Source organism: Terrapene carolina, unplaced genomic scaffold (genome assembly GCF_002925995.2).
Source record: "Terrapene carolina triunguis isolate 2854851 unplaced genomic scaffold, T_m_triunguis-2.0 Scaffold84, whole genome shotgun sequence".
Classification (NCBI taxonomy): Eukaryota; Metazoa; Chordata; order Testudines; family Emydidae; genus Terrapene; species Terrapene triunguis.
In genome coordinates this window covers 24,498,649-24,516,682 of record NW_020664435.1, presented here as the reverse complement: position 1 = coordinate 24,516,682, position 18,034 = coordinate 24,498,649, and positions in this window count along the sequence as shown.

Here is an 18,034-nt window from a genome sequence, read left to right as displayed (position 1 = left end):
CACCAGCCACTGCAGAGATTAGGTACTTCTTATCTCAGGTCTACAGAGAGGCACTTTAACAAGGTCTAAAACATTCTGGAATCTGGCCCTACTACTGGCACAGTTCCCCCTTCTTGAGGTTCTCCAAAACCGAATCCAGGCTCTTATAAGTCAATAACACCCCTTCTTGGGATCTGCTTTATTAAAAATATCATAATTAAAATATCAACTTAAATCAAAACTAGCCTTTCCACAACTCTAGAGTTTCTACAGCCCCTTGCTGGGCTCAAAGTTCTTTCCCATAACAGACAAACAAACTAGCCTACTTACAAGTTGTTTTTTTTTTTTCCTAACAGAGCTGCTTGTTTGTCTTTGATCCAGAGACCAGTGATCTACAGGCTCTCACCTGATCCCTAGCCTGAAACACATAATCTGGGAGACAGCTAATTAGTCACAGACAGCGCTAAACCCAGCTCCCTTAAAAGGCCATCTCACTCTGTGGTAGGCACAATCATTTCAGTGGATGAGAACCTCTTCAACAAATGGTTGACAAATTCCCTAATTAATTGGGGCTGAAATATTCTCTTCCATATATTCAAAACCCTTCTTCCAGCTCACCGATGTGATTGCCATTAAGACGTACACCTTTAGTGACATTTACCACAGTGGTATATGAGGTTCAGTATTTGTCTTATGTTCTAAATCTCAGATACCACTATGCAGTTATTAGTAGAAAATGGTGACATTTTAACTAAGATCACTGTAGCATCTCTTGTTTTGCTTGGATAAACATGCAACCAATTCACTCTTATCCAAGTCCCAATTTGGCAAAACACCAGAAATGCAAAGATATTGCACCATCTGGGTCTGCTGAAAACAAAAAAACAGAGCTGCATGTCATCCACACAATGGTAGCACTTCAGTCCTAATAATTTCACTATCTACTCCCATGGACTCACATGCACATTGAAGAGGAGTGACAGAATATAACCTTGTGGCACGCCACATGACAGCATTCTGGGGCCAGATGAATAACTACAAATGCCACCTTCTGGGGTCTTTCAGAGACAAAAGATATAACTCCCTCAGCTAACTTAAACACTGCAAACCTGGTCTAAATATGACTGACCTTGTTTGGCTACATGAGAACTTAAAGCAAGACTGTGGCCAATGTAGTAACACAGGATATTAATCTTCTATCCCAAAGGTCATGGTAAATTCTACCCTTGTTTCAATTACCATTTTAAAAAGGAGATTAGGAAAGAAATCCTAGGAAGCAAATATTATAAGTAGGACAATTGCCTCTTTTCCCCATTGCAGTATCTGACTTCTTTTCTTTCTTATGTGTAATTTGACATCCATAGAAACTTGCAAATGAGTAAATGTGTCGTCTTCTTCACCTTATCTCATCAGTTGGGGTTGGTCACTCTTGTTCTTCATCTCCAAGTGCATCTTCTAAGCTGACACCAACCCTCTTCATGTCTTCCTATGGTATGTCTACACTGCAATTAAAAATCCATGGCTGGCTAAGGGGCTCAGGCTAAGGGACTGTTTAATTGTGGTGTAGAAGTTCAGGCTCCAGCTGGGATCCAGGCTCTAGGACCCTGGAAGGTGGGCCCAAACGTCTACACCACAATTAAACAGCCCATTACCCCAAGCACAACATGCCTGAGTCAGCTGGCCTGTGCGGGTGTCTAACTGCAGTGTAGACATACCCCTTCAGTGTCTCAAACTACCTTTTTCTAGGTCTTCCTTGTGGTCTTTGTCCCATGACTACTAGCTCTTGTATTTTCTGGCTAACATATCCCACATCTAATCATTGCACATGACCCACCCACCTTTGTTGATACTTTCTCAGCTTTTCCATGATGGGGGCTACTTGCATCACGGTTCATACTGTTTCATTGCGTAGCCTCTCTCATCCTACCCAGCATCCTCCTGAGCATGCTCATTTTGGCAGTGTGAAGTAGTGGTTCTTCTCTCTTCCTCATTGACCAGCATTCCAATCTGTATGTCATCGCAGGCCTAATTATGATCTTATACACTTTGCTCTTTAGTTTATTTGGCATATTCTTATCATGGAGAATTCCTATTAACTCCCTCTATTTACTCCAAGTGCTCTGCATGCAGCTCCTAACATTGCATCCACATTCCCATCATGGCTCAATGCTGAACCAAGGTATTTAAACTGCTGCACAGATGAAAATTCCATACCACCTAGTTTTACTGACTTCTCTTTGTCCATCTCTATGAAGAATCACATGTATTCCAACTTTTGTTGGCTAATTCGTAAGCCATTTTCTTCAAATGCAGCCCTCCATAGTTTTAGGTCCCTTTCCATGGCACAACATAATGTCAATGAAAAGCATGCTCCATGGAGCGTCTCTCCATATACCCTGTCTTGAGGTGTCCATTACAATCATAAATATGAATGGGCTTAAGGCAGATATTTCATGTAGGCCTAACCTCATAGTGAATGACTCACTGCAGCCACAGCTGCGTCTCACTATTGTTGTGCTACCATCATACCTCTCCATAATAGTCTGAACATATGAGTCCGGCAGATTGCACGACTTCAGGCATCACTATAACAATTCTCTAGGAACTTTGTCATAAGCCTTCTCTAAATCCACAAACACTAAATGCAGTTCCTAGCATTTCTCCCTATACTTTTTTGAGATATTCGGATTGCAAACACTGCATCCATTGTTGACCTTCCTAGCATAAACTCTAATTGGTTGTCACTTACTTAATGCTCCTCTCCTCCCAAAGTTGTTTCTCAATATTTTTTTCCAGCCATTTCATTGTGTAATTCATTAACTTGATGGATCAGTAGTTACTACATTCTTGCACATCTCCTTTATGCTTGAAGCTAAGGTCCAATGTGCTCTGCCTCCACCCATCAGGCAGCTCCATTCCCCATTGCTACTGAGCCTTGATACATTATCTTATAACCCTTCCCGATGTTCACGGATTTTGACCACTTCCATTTCGTCTCTTGTACATAGGCTGCATGCACTCTCCTACTTTTCAACACCTCAGCAACTTATACAGATTTCCCTGTCACTGTTCCCAAGTTCAGGGAAATTAAACATAGTTCTTCAGCTTACTTCTTTAGCCACATGTGGTGACGACGCAGGAAACAGAACGCCAGGTTTGTTGGTAGCCAGAGAGCTTTACAAGCCTCCTGCAAAAAGCCTCCCAGGAAAACTTTTCCTGGGGTTTTTATTCTCTCCTTACTTTGTTTACAACACTTCTTAGTGATTACATTCTTTGCGCATGAAGAAGCCAGGCAGTATACATGCACATAAAATTACAAACCCATCTCTTAAGCGCGTGAACACCAGCTGCAAAGGTGATGTCAGGCTGCCAATAAGTTTTCCAAACATAGGCGCTAGAACAAGGTCACTCCTGCCTCATTGCCAAGGGAACAGTTTGCCGTTCTTCAAGGCTTGTGATTAGGGAGCAACACATTCCTACAGCCACATGCACCCAGAATACAGTAGCCTGTTCCCAATTTCCACAAGTGTCAGGCAAAGCGGTCACTCATTGCTTCTGGGGGATGCCATAGCATTGTATAGTTATCCTGCCTGATGACAAAGACCCATACAGTATGTGTCATTGGCATTACTTTTACAAACCAGCTGGCCAGTCCTGACATTCTTGGTTTGAAATCAGAATCCCTTCTAGGTGGACTGCCTACCATGGCCCATTTGCCCAGAGCAATCTGGTTATAAGGCACCAGACACCTGCCTTTCACACCACCCCTTTCTCAAGGCATGTGTGAGAGCTCGTCCTCATACCCCTATCGACCATGACAGCTCTTTAGGGAGAGTTAATGTGTAAGAAAAGAAAATAAGTCTAGTTTCTATAGTCCTGAGGAGTCAAGGGAAATTGATGCAAAATGTATAAGCAAACATTTTTTGAAAGCCTAACCCACTCTGAATCAAAACTCTCACAATTTTCCACTATTTACTTTAGTATTTTTTCTGTATGACACTATTTACACTCAGGTGATTTTCACATTTTGATGACAGAAGAGCATAGAATCATAGAAATGGAAGGGATCTCGAGAGGTCATCTAGTCCAGTCACCTGCACTCATGGCAGGACTAAGTATTATATTGTATATTAGCATATTGTATGTCTGAGGGATTACAGCTAACTCCTTCTGTCTGGTCCCATGCTCCTTAACTCTGAGTCATACATCAGCTTTTTGGTGTCAGCTATCACAAATCAAGTGCCAGGAGTGTACATTTTAGGAATAAAAATGAATATAGAGACAGCACCTTTCAGCCTGCTCAAATTAATGACAAAAGCTATGTCATTCCATGAGATCCATGGGGTGGATCTGAAGTAAGCAGAAACTAAATCAACATGAATCTGTCACAGTGCATAAATGGGGTCTTCTCTGCATGCATCTGTGTTCTAAACAGAGATTTCTGAAGTCTCTACTGCACATCCACATTAGTCCCAGTCATTCTCCAGAAAGGAAATTTGCCTAGCCCTTACGGGGTGTTTTTAGTCTATCAGATCTATTTTTTTTAAAATGTGTTAAAAATCAAATGTGTGTCTTGCAGGAAAGAACCTCTGTCCAAGAGGTGTCCAATAGTCTTTGCAGTTGCCAGTAGTTGTGTGTTCACATGTTTTTACACACAATATTCAAATATAGTGCTTTGCCAATGTTAAGGTTAAAAAGTACACAATAGAAAAAAAGAACATCAGGCTGACTGTGGGTACTCCCTAGAGAATATGTTCTCTAAGTCCCCATGAAATCAGATTGGCAGCTTGTGAAAAATATAATTCAGCTCCCATATGCCTCATTCCAAGCTATGGGATAAAATACCCTTGTTCTTCACACCAGCACTCAGAAATGTCCAAATACTCAGCTCTCAGCATAAACATATTTAGAAACACAGGAGAAAATTACTGTGCATTATCAAAAAAATATTTACACTCTTAGAAGGTGCTGAGAATTATTCATGTAACACCACCTTTAGTTTTGTGCAATTTTCATCCTGTCTCTTCTTTTTCAACTAATCTAGCTACTAACCTAATACTGTTTTAAATGTGCTTATCTGTATATTTTATTTTCTGAGAGCCTAATTCTGCCTTTGGTTACATCCAGGCAATCTTGTTGACTTGATTTGGGCTGCGTGAGTGTTTTACCTGTTTTTCTTGTATTAGACATGTGATTTGTATGGTGAAATAAGAAAAAAGGTTAATGAGTTTTATATATATGTATATATATAAAAACATGAGCTAAATGGGAATGCATGCAAATTCCTGTTAGATAGAATTGTCTATGAAACAGCAAAGGTGATCCACTGTTTTAGCCAGTCATTTTGTCTAATTACTGTGGAGACAGGTGTAAATTGCATCCTGAAAGCTAACTTATAAACTGGTCACACTACTACTCTGGTGTCTGCACACCTTAAAAAGTCCCTTTCCCTTTCGAAAGATAAGCATTTTTGTGGTACTTTGTATTTCTTCAGTTCACAAAGATGTTTCTGTATTTCTTTGCTTATTTGTCCCTCTGAACTGCATTATCTTCCTTTCTACTTCCTTTCACACAAAATTGACCAGATTCTAATCTCAATTACACTGATGTACATCTGGAGTAATTGTACTGACTTTAATGACATTATTTCAGATTGAGATCAGGATCTTGCTCTGTGTTTCCTCTTTAGTTTCTTTTAATTACTTTGGGACAAATTCTGAAGTCTTTGTTGAGTTTTTACTCAGTCCTTATTCGAGTAATTTCCCATTGACTTCAATTGGAGTTGTCATTGAGAAGGAATTAGCATAAATTGTGTAAGAATCTCCAAATTTGGCCCTTTGTTTTCTCTCCAACCCAGCTTCTATTAATTGCCCATATGCTTGAAGGGTGTTTTCTTCTGATTGGAGCATCCACCTATCAATCATACTGATTTAAGGGGCAAGACTCCCTTGCATTTATTATCTGGTCTTTAAAAGGCCAGAAATTCTTTTTTTGGTAGAGCAGGTAAACCTGATGGGGCATTACACTATGCTCACATATTTTGCTTTTAACATTAATACACCGTCCACACTACAACTATGACTTTATAATCAGTTAGAGGAACAGTCATTTTAAATAGTTACTTGTGACTTGTAACCTGAAGAACAGCTCTGTGTAGCTTGAAAACTTTTTTCTTTCACCAGCAGAAGTTGGCCCCAAGAAAGATATTACCTCACCCACCTTGTTTCATGTGTAACATGAGACAGTGTTATGTCTGCACAGTATTTCTTCTGACATTACAACTATGTTTTTGGATCCACACCTACCACGCTCCCTCATTATCTTTAATGAACATATTCTGAGTCATTCTGGCTTGCTCAGAAGCAATTGCCTGTGCCAAGAATGATAGGTATTTTTAAGGCTCCTTTCTTTCCACACCCTTTTTCCCTAGATCTAGATAGTAGGTGCAGTTACTTTGCAGCTTGCTATATTCAGATTTGTGAACAATGGTGTGAATGCTATGTTCAGCAAAGGAAGATGCTGAGAATTTTAAACTGCCCTGCATATTCCATGTCGAATAGCTAGAAATGCCCTCCGAAATAGCCTATTCATGAAGGAGAGAGAACCCAACTGTCGGGCACCCACATCACGAGGAAAGTGCACTGTGGGAGATCATAATTACACAAAATTATGGGAAAACTGGCTGGTACAGAGGCACAGTTAAGAGTGCTCCTACACATAAACTAACTGTATGTAACAGGTTACAGAAACTGACCTGTGGACCAGGCCATACTAAGCAGCCAGAAAGAGCAGCATATGTTTAAGATTCACTAGTTATTAATTAGTAATTAATTACCGATTGTTATTTAGTTTTTATCTATATACCATATTGACAAAACCCATGTTTTAGCCAGTGTCCCTGACCAGTTAAAGGCATGGTCAAAAGTTGCTGTGTGAATGGGACCTCCGTCCTTTGGCTGGAGGACAGTGAACCTGATCCTGCATTCCCTACTTAGGCAAAATTCCAAGTTAAGTCAACAAGAGTTTTGCCTAAGAAAAGATGATGAGATTGGGGCTAGTCTTTGCAAGTCACAAGATTAGTTAAAAAAAAAATTCTGTAAAAGATTCTGTTCAGCAGCTGATGCTCTGGTTCTGGTATCCACCAACAAAGAAACTGAGGGATCTGTGGGTGTTAGGAACACAGATATCTCTGAAGATCTGGACCTGAGTGAAAATCCTGAGGTCAATCTTGAAGCCATTAGCTCACATGGCAACACAAGCCAAAGATCACTGAACGTGATGCATCTTTGATATCAATAATTGCAATAACTATATATTACATATGTGATGTTGCAATCTATATGATTTTATAAAAGTATGCTAATGAGTGAATATAATGTAACTGGAATATGCTTCATGCAAAAGGTCTCTTGTAAGGTATCATTACAACGCTTATAATCTACTCAGTGTGATCATCCTATTTGTATAAATGTACCACTCTCAGGACCGGTGCTACCATTTAGGCAAACTAGGCGGTTGCCTAGGGTGCCAAGATTTGGGGGCGCCAAAAAGCGATGCCCCCAATTTTTTTTTTTTTTTTTTACAGCGTTCCTACTCCCCGAGCGGTCGCCACTCCACTTCTCCCACCTCCCAGGCTTGCAGCGCCAATCAGCTGTTTGGCACCGCAAGGCTGGGAGGGGAGGAGAATTAGAGCGGGGGCGGCGTGCTCGGGGAGGAGGCGGAGCAGAGGTGAGCTGGGTGGGGAGCTGCTGCCTGGCTCCCCGGGGGGAGGGGAGCTGCCGCGGGGGAGCTGCCGCGGGGGGGCACCTCAGGGCAGGGGGGGAGCAGGGAGCTGCCGAAGGGCTGGGGGGGGGGGGGTGCAAGGTGGAAGTTTCGCCTAGGGCGCGAAACTTCCTTGCACCGGCCCTGACCACTCTTGTATCTGAAACTAGAAATATGAAATATAACTCTGAGGGCCTACTGTAATTATGCAAAGTGTGGGCCATTAATGGTGGTTTGGAATCTTGATGACTCCCATTAACCAGGACAATTGTCTGCAGATGGCTGTGTTTTACCTGTAAGTCTTCCCGTATACGTGTGTGCTGGCAAGTGGGCAATGAAGTCTTGCAGTGACATGTGATCATGTCACCTGAACTGGAATCCATCTTTAACCTGGTGTCTTTCCATTGAGAAGGAGGGGGTGAGAACCCAGAGAGGGACAAAGGATTCCCGCCTTATGCAAAAGATATATAAAGGGGTGAAACAGAACAAAGGGAGGAGAGAGCCATCTTGAGGAATCCCCTAGCTACCACCTGAGCTGGACAAGAGCTGTACCAGGGGAAAGGATTGTCCCAGACTAGGGAGGCATCCAGTCTGAGAAAAGAAACTAATTGAAACATCTCTAAGGGTGAGATTTTTACCTGTATTCAGTTGTATTACTGTATTAGGTTTAGATTTGCGTGTTTTATTTTATTTCACTTTGTTCTGTCTGTTACTACTTGGAACCACTTAAATCCTACTTTCTGTATTTAATAAAATCACTTTTTACTTACTAATTAACTCGGAGTATGTATTAGTACCTGGGGGAGCAAACAGCTGTGCATATCTCTCGATCAGTGTTATAGAGGTGAACAATTTATGAATTTACCCTGCATAAGCTTTATACAGGGTAAAATGGATTTATTTGGGTTTAGACCCCATTGGGAGTTGGGCATCTGTGTGTTAAAGACAAGAACACTTCTGTTAGCTGCTTTCAGTGAAGTCTGCAGCTTTGAGGCAAGTAATTCAGACCCTGGGTCTTTGTTGGAGCAGACGGGTATGTCTGGCTCAGCAAGACAGGGTGCTGGAGTCCTGAGATGGCAGGGAAAGCAGGGGTAGAAGTAGTCTTGGCACAACGGGTGGCAGCTCCCAAGGGGGTTTCTGTGATCCAGCCTGTCACAACATAGTTCACCATGGAACAAATAAGAAGTTAGTTCAATTCTCAAGCCATTAAGCCTGTATTCTTTCAGCCTTTGTTCACCCAAAATGTGACCGAATTTTTTTTTAAAAAACCCCCTCATGATATTCAAAGCATAAAGTGACTCTACTTACTGGTCAGAGATGCTCTTGCTGTTCATTGTAATAGTCATACTGATGGACAGTGAAGAAGTCTAACAATGATGTTCCATACTGTAACAGTGTATGGATTGTCATTGTGCATTGATAGCACATGATGTTTTGCAGTATGCTAGTTGTGAAACATACCCTCAGAAAAGCTGGTAAGGAAACAGTTTTTTCATGCCATGAAAAGTTGAGAGATCAAAAAGTGCTCCAATCCTGAACTGTGATAAAAGAAAAAAATCTCAAAAATTTTCATGAACTGAAAACCTGAAAAGAAGAAAAAATCAATTTGGGTTCATCAAAATGTTTTGTTTTAGAAAACTTCAACGTTTCATTTTGATTTTAACTATTTAAAAATGTTTAAACTGCAATTATCTTAAATTACCAAACAAAAATCATTTTGAAGTGGAAAACTGGAATTTTTCATTTAGAAAATGATGAAATGTTCAAAAACTTACAAAAAATTTTCTTCAGGTCAAAACAATTTTCTTCAAGGGTGGTAACTAGTCAGTCTGGCAGACTCCACACTTAAGCATTCATTTTAATAATAGATCCCCAAAAATTCATCAATAGACTATATTAGACTACTGAAAATGTCTTGAGGTGAAGTAGTAAATATCATGTACATTAATGAGTGTAATACTAAACCCTCACTATAACCCTGGCTTCATGCCATATGACAGAACTGCTTCAATGCATTCTGTTCATGCTGGTCCTCCTGATGCTGCATCTTCTGTTACCTCTTAATTGTCTGTTGTGGGTGCCATTTCACATGCTTCAATAATGGCTCAAAATGGTACTCCCTCTGGATCTATTTCATGGATGCCAAGATGAAGTAAATCAATTTCAATGCACAAATGGAGTAAGTTGTGCAGAAGGATATTAAACACTACGGATTGCTGTTTGGCACCTGAGTCTTAAAAGCAGATGGGAGAATCCTAGAAGAAAGACATTAAACATCAAGTTTAAACAAGATTCTTCACACCAGATATACACTAAGATGTTATAATAAAAACATGTGGGAAATCAAAAGTACAGGAGGGTTTTTTTGTATTGGCCAAACAAGATTTTATTAAAGAAAGCAATAGTTGGAGATATTTGACATGCATGCCTGTTCTCTTGTGAAATAGCTGTGTTAAGGCTGACAAAGTGAGAGAGACTTTTAAAGCACAGGTTATATGCCAGATCTTCACAAGGTCTTCTCTAATTCTTACCCCCTGCCCCCGCAAAAAATATTTTAAAGTTTTGTGGGTTTCTTTAGATTTAAGCAAATCTCATTGCATAAATACCAAAGTTTTCCACTATGTCCTACCTCCCCCTACAAAACTCTATGATAAAAACATTAGTTTGGTAAAACATGATTGTGACAGTGTACCCCATAAGGCTTTATGGGGAGGGGGTGCTTATAAATGTATGTATGACATAACTGGAATATGTTTTGTGCTGCCTGTGCCAGGTAACTTATCTCCGTAAAGGTTATGGTCTACTATATCTATTCATCCTATTTGTACATATATATGTCATTTTCTACTTGAGGTTAAGAATATGGGCTGTATGCTTGCTTGGTTTCTAAGTAAGCTTTGGGAGGCATTTGGTCAGCTTCTTTAGGAAGGAATTCGCCAGGTTAAGTACCTGATCAGGAAACACTTGGGGAACAATGCATCTTGGAATGCTCCAATCCACATAAGAAGTCTTCCTGGAGACATGCAAGATACCAGGTGGACAATGGCTTCAGCCTGTAAAGACTGAGTCATGCAGGGACATGTGACTTGCCCAGGTGACTCCAGAACTCCATCTTGGAGCTGGACTTAGCATAGGAGGGAGGAGGGAGGTCTCCACCCCCAAGAGAGAGTCTATTTAAACCCGTGGGAGACCCCTCCATTTTGTCTTCAGCTGGCTAAAGAAGGAACCTCTCCACCCCCCCCCCCCCCCGAGGATACTTGAAGGAGACTAAAACAAAGGACAGTAACTACAGGGGGTGTGAGTGATTGCTGGACCCAGACTAAAAGGAGATTAGCCTGTAAAAGGGAGTGCTCTGGAACTGGTGAGGAAATCATCTGTATTCAGTTTGATTAGACATAGATTTGCGCATTTTATTTTACTTTGCTTGGTGACTTACTTTGTTCTGTCTGTTACTACTTTGAACCACTTAAATCCTACTGTCTGTATTTAATAAAATCACTTTTTATTTAGTAATTTACTCAGAGTATGTATTAATACCTGGGGGAGCAAACAACTGTGCATATCTCTCTATCAGTGTTATAGAGGGCGAACAATTTATGAGTTTGCCCTGCATAAGCTTTATGCAGGGTAAAACGGATTTATCTGGGTTTGGACCCCATTGGGAGTTGGGCATCTGAGTGCTAAGGACAAGCATACCTCTGTGAGCTGTTTTCAGATAAACTTGCAGCTTTGGGACAAGTGATTCAGACCCTGGGTCTGCGCTGAAGTGGACTGGAGTGTCTAATTCAGCAAGACAGGGTGCTGGAGTCCTGAGCTGGCAGGCAAAACAGAAGCAGGGGTAGTCTTGGTACATTGGGTGGCAGCTCCCAAGGGGGTTTCTGTGATCCAACCCGTCACAATGATGAAGAAGGATATGGAAGCAAAAGAGAACTTACAAGAAGTTTAAACATTAAAAATTTCCACATAACCCACCTGTGTATTGGTATCAGTTCCATGAACATTAATAGCACTAGAATCTTACATTTTATATTCCTATTTGGCAGCATATAATTCTCCCTTTGTAACAAAGACTGTGTGTAAACTGGGAAAAGCTGAAATCAATGGGACTACTCATAGGATAGAGTACTACTATATATAAGCAAGGGTGGCAGAATCTGGCCAGCTCTGCAATCAGCTGCTGCACTTCTGAGGTAAAGGCTCTGATCACAGTTTTTGGACTGCTTCTGAGTAAAAGGTGTTATATAAATATATCAGGTCACTCATTCAATTAGAAAAGAAACATGCTACTGTTCTGTATCGACGGTATTTTGCTCATCAGTATTCAACCATATGGTTTTACATATGAAAGATGGACATATGGAAGCATGGAGAAATATGGGCTGTTCATGAAGCACTGATAATATGTATTGCTGCATGTGAGTCATAGTTCATACACAGCATTAAAATTGCATAGTAACTGGGATAAGTTATGTTCTTTCTGCATCCCCCTCATAATACAGAATTTAATCATCTCACTCATGTCAATTGAGTAACTACTGTACTGTGTATAAATAATGAACAAAAATAATCTAGAAAGTCCAGAGTGCAACAAGAATGACAGTTGTCAGTAGCAATGCAGTATATCAAAAAAAAAATCAGATATGAAATGTTTATTCTTTACTTATGCAGATAGCTCAATGCACAGACACCAGACAGTATCTAGAGATGAGACTCTCCGTAGAAAACTGTATCCAAGTATTATATTGGTGCATTCCTCATAAATAACTGCAATTCTGGAATACAGAGAATGCTACAGGAGAAGACTTTGAGTGGTTATTTATACTCCTTATTAGACATACCCCTCAGAAAGTATGGACCTACTTAGCATTGTGGCAGCCTTTTAACAAAATTCCTGTTTAATTCAGACATTGTTGAGATAAGCATTTGGAAATGTGACCACACAACTTTTAAAGAATTGCTGCTGCACAGCACCAGATTACTGAACAAATTATAGACTACATTGTGAGTTTGTGTTGTTGTGCTGCACTGGAGCAGCCCTGGAGAGAGACTGTGATTCTGGGAGTCACAATGTCCTTCCCAGTCTCCTTGATGAACTGGAGTGAGAGGTCTGTATCAGCCACAGCATATGCTCCTCAACATGCCAATGTAACTACCCTTTTTGAGCTATTTAAGGGGGAAGTCAAGGTTCAATCCACAACCTGTATGCAGATGGGCACAGCAGCTCTGTAGAGTCTGCTTTCCCCTGAGTGCAGGAAGCAGTGGTATGGTGCACTAGCACAAGGGGGCATCTTATTCCCTCTTTACTCCTGGCTACAACACAGAGAATGGGTCATAAAATTGTTCCTGCAAGAGAGAAGGATTCCTGAGCCTAAATGTCTAACTGGAATTTTATAGCCCTGCAGCTCAAGACCTGCAAGCCTGAGTTGGCTCACCTGGGCCAGCTGTGGCTGTGTTGCGGGTCTTGTTATTGCAGTATAGATGTACCCTCAGAGTCACTATTCCTCTTAGGGTTGCCAATTTTGGTTGGACATATTCCTGGAGTTTCATCACATGACATAATTTTAATTAAAGATTAATCTTTAATTCCTGGAGACTCCAGGACAATCATGCAGGGTTGGCAGCCCTACTCCTCCTCTGTTTCCATTTTGCTCTGGGAACAGTGTTAGGCCTTGTCTACACTACAGAGTTAAGTTGATTTAATGTATGTCAACGACCATATGCCACTTTAATTACATTGGTTGTGCACGTCCACACAATGCTCCTTGTGTCAGCAGAACACATCCCCAGTCAGTGCTCTTGCATTGACAGAGAGAGTGTTGCATCATGGGTAGCTATCCCACTGTGCAACTCTCCACCCTCTGCCACCAGAAGATCTGGGAACGGATCACAGTGCATCATGGGGGTATGCTCACTGTCTCATGATGCAGTTCTTTCCATCCCATCATCCATGGGCTTCTGACTTGGTTTGGTGCCATTTTTTAACATCTCCCTGTAAACTGTGCACCCACCATCTCTGCCTGATTGCATGGATCCTGAACTGCTGGCCAGTATGATGATGAACCTTATGGACACAATGTGGCTGGTCCTGCTGTATTTCATGAGCTGGGAAACAGAAAGTGAATCTGTAGTGCCTGCCCTGCTGTGTGCAATGGAAAGAAACAATTCATGCTGCTGGCATTCACGGAGCAGCTGCATATGGTGGACCATCAGTAGTGGGTTTGGGAAACAAGCACTGAGTGGTGGGATTGCATCATGATATACATATGGGATGATGAGCAGCGGCTGCAGAACTTTTGGATGCGGAAAGCCACCTTCCTGGATCTGGACCTGGACCCATGGAAAAGAAGCCCTTGAGGAATTCCACCATGATTTCAATAAATTTCCATCCCACCATCAACCTCAGCCTAGATCAATCCACACAAGCGGTCCATTTCCTGGACACTACTGTGCTGATAAGCAATGGTCACATAAATACCACCCTATACCGGAAACCTACTGACCGCTATACTTACCTACATGCCTCCAGCTTCCATTCAGGACACACCACACGATCCATTGTCTACAGCCAAGCTCTAAGATACAACTACATTTGCTCCAATCCCTCAGACAGAGACAAGCACCTACAAGATCTCTATCAAGCATTCTTAAAACTACAATACCCACCTGTTGAAGTGAAAAAACAGATTGACAGAGTCAGACGAGTACCCAGAAGTCACCTCCTACAAGACAGGCCCAACAAAGAAAATAACAGAACACCACTAGCTGTCACCTTCAGCCCCCAACTAAAACCTCTCCAGCGCAGCATCAAAGATCTACAACCTATCCTGAAAGATGATCCCTCACTCTCACAGATCTTGGGAGACAGACCTGTCCTCGCTTACAGACAACCCCCCAACCTGAAGCAAATACTCACCAGCAACCACACACCATTGAACAAAAACACTGACCCAGGAACCTATCCTTGCAACAAATCCTGATGCCAACTCTGTCCACATATCCATTCAAGTAACATCATCATAGGACCTAATCACATCAGCCATGCCATCAGGGGTTCGTTCACCTGCACATCTACCAATGTGATATATGCCATCATGTGCCAGCAATGCCCCTCTGCCATTTACACTGGCCAAACCGGACAGTCTCTACGCAAAAGAATAAATGGACACAAATCTGACATCAGGAATCATTCATAACATTCAAAACACAGTAGAAGAACACTTTAACCTGTCTGGTCACTCAGTAACAGACCTGAGGGTGGCAATTTTGCAACAGAAAAGCTTCAAAAACAGACTCCAATGAGAAACTGCTGAACTTAAATTGATATGCAAACTAGATACAATCAACTTAGGCTTGAATAGAGACTGGGAATGGCTGAGCCATTACAAACATTGAATCTATCTCCCCATGTAAGTATTCTCACATTTCTTATCAAACTGTCTGTACTGGGCCATCTTGATTATCACTTCAAAAGTTTTTTCTCTTACTTAATTGGCCTCTCAGAGTTGGTAAGACAACTCCCACCTTTTCATGCTCTCTGTATGTATGTGTGTGTGTGTGTGTGTATATATATCTATATATCTCCTCAATGTATGTTCCATTCTATGCATCCGAAGAAGTGGGCTGTAGCCCATGAAAGCTTATGCTCAAATAAATTTGTTAGTCTCTAAGATGCCACAAGTACTCCTGTTCTTCTTCTTCCTGGAACTGTGTGCAGAGCTCACCCCTGCCCTGCGGCACAAGGACATCAGAATGAGCGCTGCCCTCACAGTGGAAAAGTGAGTGGCAATCACTGGGTGGAAGCTGGCAAATCCAGACTGCTACCAGTCAGTGGCAAATCAGTTTGGAATTGAAAATTTCACCATGGGGGTTGCGGTGATGCAAATGTGCACGGCCATTAACCACCTCCTGCTGCGAAGGACTGTGACTCTGGGTAACGAGCAGGAAATAATTGATGGTTTTGCGGCAATGGGATTCCCTAACTGCGGCAGGGCAATAGATGGCACTCATATCCCAATTTTGGCCCCAGACCTTCTTGCGCCTGAGTACATCAACCGAAAGGGCTACTTCTCCATGGTCTTGCAGGCACTGGTGGATCTCTGGGGTCATTTTCACCTACATCAATGTGGGTTGGTCAGTGGCGGCCTCTTGGCCTTTCTCCCTACGATCACCCCTTACGAGCAGGGTAGCGCAGCAAAGCGGCCATACACACCCCCTTACAACCGGGGTAGTGCGGCCCAGCGGCCAGAGTCCATACACACCCCCTTACGAGCGGGGTAGCACGGCCCAGCAGCCAGAGTCCATACAAACCCCCTTACGAGCGGGGTAGCCTGGCCCAGCGGCCAGAGTCCGTATAAGATCCCTCACGGTTTGAGGGTGAGGGAGTAGGGGGACTCAGGCCTGCCCTCTCCACCGAACCCCAACCCAGGGCCGTGTTAGTGGCAAGGTCTCCTTGCCCCTCGCTCGGCGGGGATCTGCCCGCAACACGCCGAGCCTGAGTTTTTCATTAATTGTCTCTCTCCATGCTCTTGTTTCGCTATGTGCTGCATCTATTGACTGAAGCACTTTTCTAAACATAGCCTCCTTGCTCCTCCTGGTTCGCCTCCTTTTCTGACAGAGGTGCTCTGCCAGTATGTAGGGCTTGGTCCTCAAGGGCACATCTGCAGAAGCTAAAGAAACAATGAACAGAAACGGTATTGAGAGTGGACTCAAAGCCGTGAATCACAAAAGTCACACATACCTCTTTCTCACTGTCCCTTTGCTTGCACACAGCTTGGTGAGAATCCCAAATATGGTGAGTTCAATGGGGGTGTGGAGGGTTGGGAAGGGGGAATGGGCAAGAAGGGACAAAGGATATGGGTGGTTTGCGAAGCGGGTCACTACATGCTCCTAGGGAGAGTATTCTGAATATTGGCACCCTTTTCCACAGGCTGGGGTAATCGAACCCAATACCTCACTCCTGAGGGTAACCCAAGATGCCAGCGTGCATCTCCTGCATGCGTGCAGCTTCAGATCGAGTCTGTATGCTGCTCGCCTGTGTGCTGCTTTGGTCCCTGAAGAAATAATTGCCGGTTGGCATGGCAAAGTTTCCTACAGTGGGGGCAGAAACAAGGCAGCTCTCCCAAAGAACCTTTGGCAGAGGATTGCTGAGTACCTACACAAAAGTTTCCTAGGGATTCTATGTAGGATTCCTGGGACATCCCGGTGTACATTAACAAACTTTTCCGCTGGGCCCTCACTGCGTAGCTGCATCGGCTCTGTTGATTTCTATCCCTTATCCCTCTTCTACCTTATAACAAAGTAAATGAGACCTCAGTTTCCTATCACTGTGAAGTATCAAAGCAAAATGTGTGCTTACCAGAGCTTGCCTCTCTTGCTTCATAAGCACCAGAGTCAGAGTGCTGGGACTGGCTAGACCCCTCTGGAGTCGAAAATAGGCCTTAGCTTGCCACGCCACTGGATGACCTTGTCACATGTCCCACATCCTCCTCCAACTCCACTTCCTCATCCACCACTTCATCCTCAGGGTTGACTCCACTGGCTGCTGCCTCCAGTCCCCCCCGAAGTATCCAGGGGGCTCTTGGTGGTGTAGTCACCACCAAGGATGGTGTGGTCACCACCAAGGATGGTGTGCAGCTCCTTGTAGAAGTAGCATGTCATCGGCACTGCACCAGAGCAATGGTTGCCCTAACTTGCCTTCTGGTATGCCTACCTCAGCTCCTTGATCTTAGCACAGCACTGCTGCATATCCCTTTCATTGCTCTTCTCCTGCATGCCACAAGCAATCTGCTGGTAGACATCAAAGTTCCTACAGTTTGAATGAAGCTGCAACTGCACAACCTCCTCTCCCCACAGATCCAGCAAATCCAACAACTTTGATGTACTCCATATGGGAGCACATCTGTTACAGAAAGCTGGCATGGTCAGCTGAAAAGTTGCTGTGTGAACAGTCCATGCACAGCAAAGAGGAAGAGGAATTTCAAAAATTCCTGGGTCTTTAAATGAGTGGGTGAGTGCAGGGCAGCAGAACTGACTGACCAGAACGGTCATGATGGCCATTGTGGGACACCTCCTGAAGTCCAATTAGGGCATCTTAAGGAAGCGCAGTCTACCCTGACGTTGCATCACTCTAACTACTTTGCAAAAAGCTCTATGCTGCTTGTTGAGGTGGTTTTATTTTGTGGGTGTAGCAGGGGAATTAAATCGGTGGGAGGAGCATTGTTGCATGTACACCTCCACAGTTTTGTTGACAAAAGCTGCCTTTTGTCAACAAAACTATGCAGTATAGACAAGGCCT